Source organism: Amblyomma mixtum, chromosome 8, assembly GCF_055824585.1.
Source record: "Amblyomma mixtum isolate Tamu chromosome 8, ASM5582458v1, whole genome shotgun sequence".
Lineage (NCBI taxonomy): Eukaryota > Metazoa > Arthropoda > Arachnida > Ixodida > Ixodidae > Amblyomma > Amblyomma mixtum.
In genome coordinates, this window is record NC_143019.1 from 131,222,513 (window position 1) to 131,232,114 (window position 9,602).

At 44.5% G+C, this 9,602-nt stretch overlaps 1 long non-coding RNA gene across 1 annotated transcript; it reads left to right on the forward strand.

Annotated features, from left to right (window-relative positions):
- Positions 1 to 219: 219 nt before the first annotated feature.
- On the forward strand, positions 220 to 5,699 carry LOC149334461 (uncharacterized). The gene is made up of 3 exons (XR_016285004.1): positions 220 to 443; positions 3,065 to 4,132; positions 5,426 to 5,699. It is a non-coding gene; the product is annotated as an uncharacterized LOC149334461 (long non-coding RNA).
- Positions 5,700 to 9,602: the final 3,903 nt, after the last annotated feature.

Consider the following 9,602-nt stretch of genomic DNA (forward strand, 5'->3'; position numbering starts at 1 on the left):
GAAACCGAAACAGCATGACAAAACATTTCCCTGCTCACAGATCTACAGTATCTACCGCGAAGAAAGAAGAACTGTGAAAAACGGTCAGTTACGCTTGTATTAATGAAAAAAAAGGTATTGTTTTGAGAGTTCAGTGGTGCAAAGCGGCGGCGTGATGGTTACGTAACTGTGGAGGCCGAGACCGCGCGCCAATAGCGCAGTCTATTTTTCCATGGTGCGCTCCTTCGTGCCTCGCCTTCGTTGAGTGCGTCTGTTAATCTTTGTCGCCTTTTTGGTACTCGGTTCGAAGGCTTTCTTTTACCAGCAGGCCGTGCACTTTATCGCAGCATGCCTCCTAAAAACGGTAACTTGCTTATTTTGAGCCCGGTGCGTCGTCAGCGAAAGTTCCGCGGCAAACCGTGTGGAGCCAGCGGCAAAGGGAACCGTCGAATGAAGTTTCACAGGTGAGCCGTTGCGCATGGCACGTTTCCAAATACGCCCGCTACCCCCCCAATTTCTCCCCGTACTCCTTGGGCTGTACCTTGGGCTTCTACGAAAAAAAATAAAAAATCGATGAGCAGAGGCAAGTAAGCCTGTTCCTAGCGTGTCGTGGGGCCCGCACCGAATCGAGGCGAGTGCATATTTGAGGGATGGGGGCGGATTTAACAGGCAGTGGTGAATAGGTGAGGCGTGTTTCCGAAGTGAATGCAAACAACTATAATAATCGTCTGCCAGCTTTTTCCGGTTACAAATTTCTCCCATGCACTGCCTTCTGCATAGCAAATGCCCTGTATTCGTGTATCGTTTATTCGCTAATCTGTTTGTGCTGCGACATTGCGTATTGCACCGTAAGATCAGCGCGTGCTGTGTATGAACGCGTCCTGAGCGCAGAAAATGACAATTACGAAAGGTACGAGTGTTTTCTCGAGTGTATGCACGGCAGTCGGCTGTGTGCGCGAAATAGTTTAACGCGTTGGTCGTTATATGTTTTTTTTTTTGCTGCATCACGAAGGCAACGAAGGCTGAGCTTGCACAATTTAGCAAACGATTGATGTATTTGCCTCAAAGCGTGTAAAAGCTGCCAGTGGGCTAGCACATACATGCAACCGTGCGCGCAGCGCGTCTCAACACGTCCCACTGCGTACGCATAGGAAGCATCCGACCGTTTACATTATTGTGGTTGTACTTCATGCGAGTACACGCTACGAAGCAGAACAGAGTCGACGTCTGGTTGGTCTTGCGATGATGCAATACAATCAGCGGTGTTGCAGTGGAAATAAATTAGTGTTAGAAGCGAATTAACACAGCGACTGCCGTGAAGCAAGCAAGCAGGGGGAGAAATTTGGAACCGGAAGTAGCTGTAGCAGACGACTTTTCCATGAGCCTCTGCGCTGACTCTGGAAACGCACTTCACCCATTGAAAGGGGACAATCTATCCCCCTCCACAAGCCTGAAATTTTGCATAGGAAAACTTAGCTTATCCCAATTTTCCGAAGAAAAAAAAATCTCCAAGCAGTACACAGTTCAAATGGTTTGCCCCCCCCCCTTACACACACACACACACACACACACACACACACACACACACACACACACACACACACACACACACACACAAACACAAACACACACACACACACACACACACACACACACACACACACACACACACACTGATGTACTACCCTACTGCCCTTTGCCCCAGAATGAATCTAAATTTTCGTGTAGATATTGAGGTGTTCAGAGGCAATTCTTGAATTCAAGCGAAGCCACATAGATATGTGCACGTAGACTTGCTGTGGTGACTATGTGTTTAGGTGCTTGGCAGTTGAGCCCTAAAATGCATGTTTGGTTTCTTGTGTGCCCTTTTGATAGTTTAAGGTTAGCTGCCTGTGAACCAGGCAGATGCGGTATTATGAGAAAATGTATTATTTTATTTGCCTATGTTTCCTGCCCACTCAGTTGTGCTAATGCTTGTTCTATGCATGGGCTCATGCCGCTGTTCAGCAACTCTCTTTTTAAAAATATTAGCATCTCTTGTTGTTGTCTGCCTTGTGTGACTGTTGTGAAATCATACTCAACGAAACTGGCAATGCTGAACAGTAAGGCGGCTTGTCGCACTTTCACTCTTGGTCCTACCTTTTTAACACTTTCCCATATAAAATTTAAAGGAGTGTAGATACCAAATTTTGGTTGCCTATGTTTTCTTGTTTGTAATGGTGCGTTAGACATTACTATACATGGAACACCATGAGGAATGTGGCTACAGCTGCCAAATAATAATCAAATTTCATCTCTCACCTGATTCGGCTTCTGTTACAAAAGCAGTGTGATGGCTACGATGTCAGGTCAGTATAGGTCACATGGGGCATGAAGACAGCTGCAATATAATCGCTGCTGCTTCACTCATTGCGATTCTGCTGCTGTGGTGGCTCAGTTGTTATGGTTCTCGACTGTTGACTTGAAAAGCGGGGGTTAAGTCCCAGCCACTATGATCACATTTCAGTGGAGTTGAAATGCTAGAGTCTCATGTGATGCGCGATGTCAGTACACATTCGAGAACCCCAGGTGTGGGTGAAATTATCCGGAGCCCTCCACTTTGGGATCCCTCATAGCCGGGGTCACTTTAGGACGCCACAACTCCCATGAACCATGCACCAAACCCATTGCCATTCCAGCTCTTGCGGCAAGCTGTCTTTGGCATCACAGTGAATTAAAATTATGAAGCAGTGATTATGTTGCACTTTTTATTTGTGTCTCACGTGACTTATACTGACCTTTCACGTTGTAGCCATTACTTGACTGTTGAAGCTGAAACAGGTGAGATACGAAATTCGATTATAAATTATTTAGTGATTGTAGGTCAATGTCACATGGTGGTCCATGTGTACTATCTCTTATGGATCATTATAAAGAAAAAAACATAAACCTGTGATGAAAATATTAAAATGTGAAGGGAATCGGAATGATGTTCATGCGGAATGATACCAACTCGGGGTATACATGAACAGGTTGCAGTCATTCACTTCGATACTGATGTTTTTTTCTTCTGTTGCTGATGTAGCCTTTCCAATGTTTTTTGTAGCAAGCTGAAGATGAGGTGCATGACAACGCCTCTCCAAGTCATTCCAACTTGGATGATGAGCCTTCAACCCTGCATCTTGATGACAGCATTTCTGATGCACAACTGCCAAGGCTTGATGAGGACACCAATGGGCTTGACAACCATGTGCTAGAGGACCCCGATGAAGACTTGTCGGAATTTATCAGAGTGAACTCCGAGTCGAGACTTCCACACAGAACACTACCCACCTGCAGGCGATGCTGCTTGTATTAACATTATTAACATTTGTTGTTGCTGCTGGCCTTCCTTGGACACAAGTGGACAGCTTGTTGAAGCTGTTGAATGCATTTCTTGGCCAGAACGTCTTCCCATCGACAAAATATGGCTTTAGGAAGTTATGGGATTTGCACAAATCAAGGATGGTGGAAGTCCATACATACTGCCTAACGTGTGAGTGCCTGACATCAAGCTGCGGCCTAGATTTCCAGCACTGCACTAATTGTGCAGCCACAATGACTATGGCACAGCTGGTGAAAAAAGGAAGCTTTTTCATAACTGTCGACCTCAAGCATCAGCTACAGTGTCTCTTAAAGAAGTTTGGGGATATAGTTGGCGCAAACCTCCAGAAACTGACAGCTGAAACTCATCAGGGAGCTTATAAGGATATCACAGATGGCCAACTGTACAGAAAGGTCCGCCGTGAAAGGAACATGAATTGGAGTGACCTGACTGTTACCGCTAACAGCGATGGATTGCCAGTATTTAATTCGAGCAAAGGGTCAGTCTGGCCAATTCAAGTAGTGCTTAATTAGCTCCCTCTTCCCTATCGTTGGAAGAACATCCTCATTGGCGTCATTTGGTTTGCCAAAGGTCACCCACCTACTCGCCTCTACTTGAAGACATTTGTTGAGAAATTCCACACTATGGGCAGCTTCACGTGGTCATTTGCCAGCAAAGTTGTGCAGTCAACAGTGAATGTGTTGTGCTTTTGTGTTGACTCGCCAGCTCGCGCTTCACTGCTGAATGCTAAGCAATACAACGAATACTATGGCTGTTCTTGGTGCCTTCAAAAAGAAACGCTTGTTGATGGTAAGAATTGTTTCAGTCATATTACAAGCTTTGCCTCTTCTGCTTTCTGCACACTGTACAGCTCTAAGAACATAATTTTGTTGCTTAAATGCATTCACATGCAACAAGCAACATACTCGTATCCCATGTGGTTGGTGTCAACTGTTACCAGGTATAAAAATACTGGTTCATATCAGTTTGAACAAGGTTGTGTTCTAATACAAAAACAACTTGGTGTTGCAGCAACTTGGTGATGGAGGGCCATGATGATGACGTGACAATCTGTGCTTCCCCATAAAAGCAGTGAAAGAAATTTCACTTGGGAAGGATATGGGGGAGAGAGAGACTCGAAGATGGTATGGCAGAGAAAAGGATGGCAAAGTTGCTTGATTGTGACAGCTGTAACTCTGCTGCTTAGTCTTTTAAAGAAATTTTTCTATTCACATATTCCAGAGATGGAGCATGACAAGTGCCAGGGTATAGCAGTTTTCGACCATAGGGATCACAGGTCTTCTAAAACTCCTCATAAGTATTCTGAAACAAAAGGCTGTTGTGGGGTGCTTAGTTTACTCTCTAGCAGGCAGAATGACAAAGGACGGTCATTTTGCGCGTTGGTGAGCAGTCACATTTAGCTTTGTGTTTACTGTGAGAAATATGTGCAGATATGCACAGGGCACTTATTTCTAGCTACGAGGAGATTGGGTGCTGTTAATTATGTGAGCAAATGTCTGTGCGGTCTGTTTAAACTCTTGTGATAAGTTTATTGTCTGGTGATCCAAGACGTACGAGGTGTGAAGACTGGAATCACAGTTGCCACCTGTGGTGCACATGTATGGATTCAGAATGGAAAAAATTGTCACTTGGAAGTTCTATCTTACACAAGCACTCTTGTAAACGTTTGTACCTCTTCCTGCAGAAGCTATGCACATTAAAGGTCAGGAAGATTGACTGTGCAGGTCAGATTCCGTAGTGATCCTAATAATCCAGAGCTTTTCATTAGCATCTCCCGTAGCCTAGGTCTACCTCTTGGAAGTTGGGTTCTGCAGTGAAAAATAGGGCATGCAAGCTCCACATGTTGACCTATTACCCATTTACATATTCTGAGTGTAACATGAAAAGCCTAATTTTGTAAAATGGGCTTGTGCATTGATTAAAGGTAGATGTGGTACCATTGCATGTAGTTTAAGTTATTGTAGCATTTCATAACCATCACTTACATGTGCATTCATACTCTCCTCTCTGTTCTTTAGCATGTATTTCTTTGTTTATTATGCATAGTACTATGACAAATTTATCTGTCATTTCTTTTTTCAGGCACCCTGAAATATATCATGGAGGGGCGAGATATGGTCGAGCGATGCCATGACACTGTACAGTACAATGAAACTTGCAGCCAGGCGAGACCGTCCTGTGGATGGTATGAAGGGCTTGTCGGCCGTCGCAACCCTCAGCACATTGGACCTGTCGTGGGGCTTTCCACCGGACTACATGCACTGCGTACTGGAAGGTGTCACATCGCACCAAATGGAACTTTGGCTGTGGTCACCAGGAAGTGCCTGGCACATTGGGAATCATGTGAGGGAGCTGAATGACCGCCTGTTGAAAATTCGGCCACCAATTTCACCAGATTGCCAAGACTGGTAACTGAGCGCTCGTTTTGGAAAGCTACAGAGTGGAGATATTGCCTTCTTTATTACAGTGCACCTTGCCTCTTCAATATGCTCCCGCAGAGATATTTGACGCATTTCTGCCTTCTTGCACAGAGTTTATTTTTACTCTTACAAGCAAGTGTTGAAGAAACAGATATTTTTTGTGCCAAAAGGCTTCTTGTGCAGTTTGTTGAGCAGATGCCAATTCTCTATGGTGAACACACCCTGACATTCAATGTGCACCAACTTGTGCACCTTGCAAAATCTGTGCGCATGACTGGGTCACTGTGGGCAACCTCTACCTTCCCATTTGAAGGAGGGAATGGTGACATTCTCAAGCTGGTTTCTGCAGCGAAAGGTGTTCCACATCAAATAGCAGAGCGCTTCATCATGCGAGAGGTGCAGAAGTCCCTGAAGCGTCTGGTGCTACTGCCACCCTACCTGAACAAGCAGCAAAAGCTGATCTCGGGGAAGCAAGGCAATAAGCTCCAGTTAGGAGTATTAGGTTCGCCATTGCAGCCTGGCAGTCTTGAATGCCGTATTCTGGATTTGATCAGCCAGGCCATTGGTGCTGTGCCCAGTATGAGTGAATACCTCAGAGCACGTATTAAAGGGTTCACTGTACATAGTGCCAATTACAACAGGACCGAGAAAACGTGCTCTGAATATATTCTAACAGATGATGGCAAGTTCTTGCGAGTGATCAAAATCTTTTTAGTGGAAAACAGTATCTTCTTACTCTGCCAAGAACTAATTACCGAGGAAAGCTTTATGCCTTTCATGTTCACTGCTGAACACCCTCCGACTGATGTTGGGTTGTGCCTAATTTGTGAGCAGAAAGTTATTTCACCTTGTGTGCTTGTGGCACAGAGCGACCAGTCACATATTGTGAAGGTGGCAAATCTCTATGAAAGTGATTAGGAACAGATGCCAGGGACAAATTTAAATTGGCTTATAGCCAATCCCTGCGATGCTGCGTATGACCAGAAGTTTTCTATGTTGTCTGTCTAGAGCCGAAATTATGCATGCTGAAGGACACTGTTCCCACACTGTTTTTTTGCACAGTCCATTTTATTTGTTTGTAGTCTTATGTTTTAAAGCATTGGGTCGATGCTTCTTTGAAAGGGGAGAAATTCTGTTAACCTTTGTAGTGTTTCTTTATTCTTCAGTGTTGCCGGTGCGCCGCTTTATTGCTTTGGCTGTGATGCAAGACGCGACCAGATTTATCTCGATTGATCGCATCCAGGCGGAGCCGCTTCTACGTTATTCCAGAATGTTCTAGTAACTTTGCACGCTTTATCTCGAAAGTTCGCTATCAGCTTTAAATTCAGCATGGCCAAGAGCGGCAGGCATTCTGTCCGACCGCAGAGTTCGCCTGTTGCTACGCCGCCGCGGAGTCATTCAGTTCTTTGCTTGTGCAAGTCAGCACAAAAAGAGTTTCGGTTAGAAGCAATTTTCGCTGTCTTCTTGCTCTCCGTACTGCAGTCACCACTCTGTGACAATATTTGCCTCAGTTGTATGGAAGGTGTGCACCTTTTGCTGCATATGTCATTTGAAGTTTATTTCCTTGTGCTGTTCTCGATTATTGTGAAACATCTCTGCATCTCTGTGTTGCACTGTTATAGGTCATTGTATATAGAAGAGGCATTCTGTCTAATGTCCAGTGTGTAGTTTTGTTTGTAATTACTAAAGTTGAGTGTGGCTTGTAATTGCATTTTTCATATGCCATATTTGGCCTAAGGTTCAAATGTACGTGTTTTGGTTTGTTATGTGAGATTGTTAGTTTGTTATCTGAGGTTTGTTAAAATAGTGCTTCATTTGTAGTGTAAATAAAGAATTATGATGTTTGATATATAATTTTCACACCTTTATGAAAACATGTTAGGAGGTTACCTTAATTATCATTCTACTCAACATTGTTTCACAGAGGCGATTAGATCTAGAAGGGCGACGTTCTGCTGCATACGTTCAGCTTGAATTGGTATGTTGAGGCATTTGCATCAGCACACAACATCCAGTGAAGCAAAGTAAGGGAATGCTTAAGCATGAAACACTTCTGCCCTTCGCTTTACCTGAAAAATGGTTGGTATAGTTCTATACTGCACTTTGTGATCAGTGCGACGCGCGTTAGACAAGAAGTCCAGATTAGGATGGATGCACTCTGCCAATATTTGTCTTTGCTGTGTATGCCCCCAAACTGAAGTAAACTAAATTAGGTACTGCAGTGTAGTTGTATACGTTTACAACAGCACACTAACTTCCTGTGTGTGTCAGCCAGAATGTGGTTCATTGGTGTCCAAACCTTAATGCCTATTCAAAGTGTTTTGCATGCCAAAATTAACCAATCCACTCTTAAGTGCAATTGACGACCAAAACAGTGTGCACACCACAACCCATGCAGTCTGGTGTATGCACTACAGCACACTAACACTGCACGCTGTGGGTACCAAATACACCAATCAAGTGTGGTGTGCATGCTAGAACACACCAACGCTTTCTGGTGTGCACGCTACAACACGCCAACCCGTTGTGGTGTGCCCGCTGCAGCACACCAACCCAGTCTGGTGTGCACACTGCAACACAGCAGCCCATTCTGGCGTGCACGCTGCAACACACCAACCCAGTCTGGTGTGCACACTACAACACACCAGCCCAGTCTGGTGTGCGCACTACGACACACCAAACCGGGCTGGTGTGCACACTAAGACACACCAAACCGGGCTGGTGTGCACGTTACAACACACCAAAACGATCTGGTGTGCACACAACAACACACCAGCCCGGTCTGGTGTTAACATCAGAACACACTACATAAGCTGGTGTTCACACTAGGAAACACCAGAACACACCAAGCCATCCTGGTGTATTTTTCAACTGGGTTTCTTGTGTTACCCTTGTTGGATCGTTAATAAGATTAATAAATCCGTTCGAGGCCAAGACTGCGTTAAAGTCTCTAGTAGAGGAGTTATCCTTCAACATATCGATATTAAAATCACCTCCAGCTATTAGAGTTCTGTTATAAATGAAAGAAAACAGTCGTAAAATTCCAAAAACCTAACCATATTTCCCTTCGGTGGACGATAGCAAACCGAAAACACGAATCTGCCAGTACAGGCTGATAGCACTTCAAAATCTTCAGTAATAAGACTGTACGAGTCCAACTTGTCGCATTCAATGTCATCTGACACCAGTAAAGCCACTCCACCCCCCCGGAGGCCGGAGCGGTTCAAGTAATAAGTTTTGTAATTGGTCATCCTGAAAACGTCGGAATTATCTGTGCTCCAAGTCTCACTGAGCATGATCAAAGAAAAAGGAAATGAAAATTCGCCAAAGAACTCCTCTAAACACAATATCTTGTTTTTTACAGAGCGTGCGTTCAGGTGAATAGCGTTAAGCGTTGTCAGCGCAACACACGAAGCAGTGCGGTTCAAGTCACTCGGCAGATAATACATCTGCTGCATGTCGATTATGTTTCAAGAAGAAACTCGAAAGATACCATGCTGAGTGCTATAGCCGATCCAAATCGCTCTTTCCCTTCACATGAATGGCACTCATTCCCTCACTTCGCCTAACGAAAACCTTTCCATTGACATACCAAGTGAACTTATAGCCTTTTTCTTTGGCACAGACTTTAGTTGCCTGAAGCAGTTCTCTATTTCGGCGTGTTAAATTTTCTTGCATGAAAATGGGCGGGTCGCTATCTTTTAAGTTCTTCTTCTTCTTCAACCAGTTTTCTCTTGTAGCTTGCTCTGCAAAACGCACAATGATGCCTGGCGTCTTATCACGTTTAGCGGGAAGTCGATGAACAGTTGCTATCTCCGATTCCATCAAGCGAGGCACTC